We start from the raw sequence: 3,652 nt of genomic DNA on the forward strand, positions 1-3,652 counted from the left end.
CCACAGGAAAAAAAATTTCTATTTCTTTCATTTTGTACCTATGTGAGATGATGGATGTTCACTAAATTTATTGATTATCATTTCATGATGTATGTAAGTCAAGTCATTATGCTGTACCCATTAAACTTATACAGTGATGTATGTCAACTATATCTCCAGAAAATTGGAAGGTTAAAAAAAAAAATAGACCAAACTCTCGTATGCTCTTCATCCAGATTCACCAAGTGTTGATGTTTATCATATTTGCTTTATTCATCTCACTCTCTATCTACATATTGAACCATTGAAGAGCAAACAGAGACATCATGACTCATTTACCCCTAAATATTTCAATGTGTATTTCCTAAGAAGAAGGACATTATCTTACAAGACCACAATTCAGTCCAGTTCAGTTCAGTTGCTCAGTCGTGTCTGACTCTTTGCGACCCCATGAATCGCAGCACGCCAGGCCTCCCTGTCCATCACCAACTGCCGGAGTTCACTCAGACTCATGTCCATCAAGTCCGTGATGCCATCCAGCCATCTCATCCTCGGTCGTCCCCTTCTCCTCTTGCCCCCAATCCCTCCCAGCATCAGAGTCTTTTCCAATGAGTCAACTCTTCGCATGACGTGGCCAAAGTACTGGAGCTTCAGCTTTAGCATCATTCCTTCCAAAGAAATCCCAGGGCTGATCTCCTTCAGAATGGACTGGTTGGATCTCCTTGCAGTCCAAGGGACCCTCGAGAGTCTTCTCCAACACCACAGTTCAAAAGCATCAATTCTTTGGCACTCAGCTTTCTTCACAGTCCAACTCTCACATCCATACATGACCACAGGAAAAACCATAGCCTTGACTAGACGGACCTTTGTTGGCAAAGTAATGTCTCTGCTTTTCACTATGCTATCTAGGTTGGTCATAACTTTTCTTCCAAGGAGTAAGCGTCTTTTAATTTCATGGCTGCAGTCACCATTTGCAGTGATTTTGGAGTCCCCAAAAATAAAGTCTGACACTGTTTCCACTGTTTCCCCATCTATTTCCCATGAAGTGATGGGACCAGATGCCATGATCTTCGTTTTCTGAATGTTGAGTTTTAAGCCAACTTTTTCACTCACCTCTTTCACTTTCATCAAGATGAAATAATCCAAATCAGGAAACTTAATATGATTACATTAAGTTTCATAGTAATATGAAACTTAATATGATTATAATTTAAACACAATATGATAACAAATTAAATTTAAATACAACTAAAAATTACAAATTTTGCTAATTCTCACAGTAGTGTTCTTACTAATATTCTTTCTAATCCATGATCCATTCCAGGATTACCCTTGCATTTAGTTGTTTTGTTGCTTTAGTTTCTTTTAATCTGGTACAAATTCATAGTCTTTGTCTTTCATGACAGCAATCATTTTTAAGATTATGGGGGGACTTACCTGGTAGTCTGGTGGTTAAGAATCCGCCTGCCAGTGCAGAGGACATGGTCTCGATCTTTGGTCCGGGAAGATTCCACATTCCATCATGTGGCAACTACTGAAGCCGTCGAGCTTTAGAGTCTGTGCTCTGCAATAAAAGCCACCTCAATGAGAAGCCCTCACACCTCAACTAAAGAGTAGTCTCGTCTGTCACAACTAGAGAAATCCCATGAGCAGCAACAAAGACCTAGCACAGCCAAAAATAAAAATAAATAAATAAAAATTTAAAAAGATTATGGGGTAGTTACATAGATTTGTCTATCTCGAGTACAGGTTACGCATTTTTGGTAGGAATACCACATTATGCTATGTCCTTTTCGAGCTATCATATCAGGAGCTACATGATGTCAATTCCACTCATAGCTCGTGAAGTTAATTTTGATCATTTGGTTATGGTGGTGTCCACCAAATCTCTCTATTGCAAACTTCTTTTTATCTTGTAATTGATAATTAATTTGTAGGGGTTATTTTGAATCTGTGTAAATATTATTTTCCAGATCACACTCTTACTTTCTCATTTTAGCATCTTTTGATGATTCTTGCCTAAATCAATTTTTTATGGAGATATAATTCACATATTATAAAGTTCACTATTTAAAAAAATATTTATTTTTTCGTTTATTTGGCTGGGTTGTTAGAACACAAGCTCTTTCATTGTGGCCCTGGGCTTTAGTTGTGGCACGCGGCTTCAGAGTGCACAAGCTCCATAATTGCAGCATACAGGCTTAGTTGCCCAAGCATGTAGGATCTTAGTTCCCTGACCAGGGATGGAACCTGAGTCGTCTGCATTGGAAGGTGAATTCTTAACCACTGGACCACCAAGGAAGTCCCCAAATTCACTATTTTAAAGTGTATAATTCAGAGGCGTACCCATCACCATTGTCTAATTCCATAACATTTTCATCGCCCCAGAAAAAAAATCCTACACCCCTTAGCAGTCGTTCCCCTTTCCCCTGCTGTTTCCAGCTTCTCAGAACCATTAATCTACTTTCTGTCTTTATTGTCTTGGCTATTTCAGGCATCTCATATCAGTGGATTCATACAATATGTGGTCGTTTGGGTCTTGCTTCTTTAATTGAAAACATTTTTAAGGCTCATTCATATGGCAGTTTTAATCAATCCTACATTCCTTTTTGCCTAAATAAATCATTAGTATGGTTCTTGAAAAATGATGATATTCTACATTGTTTCATCTACACTTACTACTGTTGTTCAGTCCCTCAGTCATGTCCAACTCTGCGACCCAATGGACTGCAGCACACCAGGCTTCCCTGTCCTTCACAGTCTCCCTAAGTTTGCTCTAACTCATGTACACTGAGTCCATGATGCCATCCAACCATCTGGTCCTCTGTCTCCTCCTTCTCCTCCTGCCTTCAATCTTTCCCAGCATCAGGGTCTTTTCTAATGAGTCAGCTCTTCACATCAGGTGGCCAAAGTATTGGAGCTTCAGCTTCAGCATCAGTCCTTCCACTGAATATTTGAGGTTGATTTCCTTGAGAATTGACTGGTTTGATCTCCTTGCAGTGCAAGGGACTCTCAAGAATCTTACCCAACACCACAATTCAAAGGCATCAATTCTTCAGCACTCAGCCTTCTTTATGGTCCAACTCTCACACCCCTACATGACTACCATAAAAACCACAGCTTTGACTATACGGACCTTTGTCAGCAAAGTCTGACTCTGCTTTTTAACACACTCTCTAGTTTTGTCACAGCTATTCTTTCAAGGAACAAGTGCCTTTTAATTTCACTGCTGCAGTCACTATCCTCAGTGATTTTGGAGCCCAAGAAAATAAAGTCTGTCACTGTTTCCATTGTCTCCCCATGTATTTGCCATGAAGTGATGGGACCAGATGCCAAGACCTTACTTCACTTACTAGTTAACATTATTTTCACCTCCCTTTATCAGGGAAGCCTTTAGGAAAAATTGCACTGTGAAGTCAATTTCAGACACGGTTCGTCTGCCCTCAAGTCGTTTCCAATCTTAGATGAAAGGTCTTACAGTGACCACCTTTCCAGGAGTTTACGTGACCTTCTCGCCTTCCCACTTGAACTAGCATCAAAGTGTCTCTGCGGTCACCCCATAGGCTCCTCCCCCTCCTCCAGGTGCCCCTCCCGGCAGCTCAAGAGAAGGAAGTGACGCACCGGAAGTGTCCCTGTTCCCCTTGCAGAGGGGGGAAGGACTCAAACCCCCAAG

Source organism: Capricornis sumatraensis, chromosome 14, assembly GCF_032405125.1.
Source record: "Capricornis sumatraensis isolate serow.1 chromosome 14, serow.2, whole genome shotgun sequence".
Classification (NCBI taxonomy): Eukaryota; Metazoa; Chordata; class Mammalia; order Artiodactyla; family Bovidae; genus Capricornis; species Capricornis sumatraensis.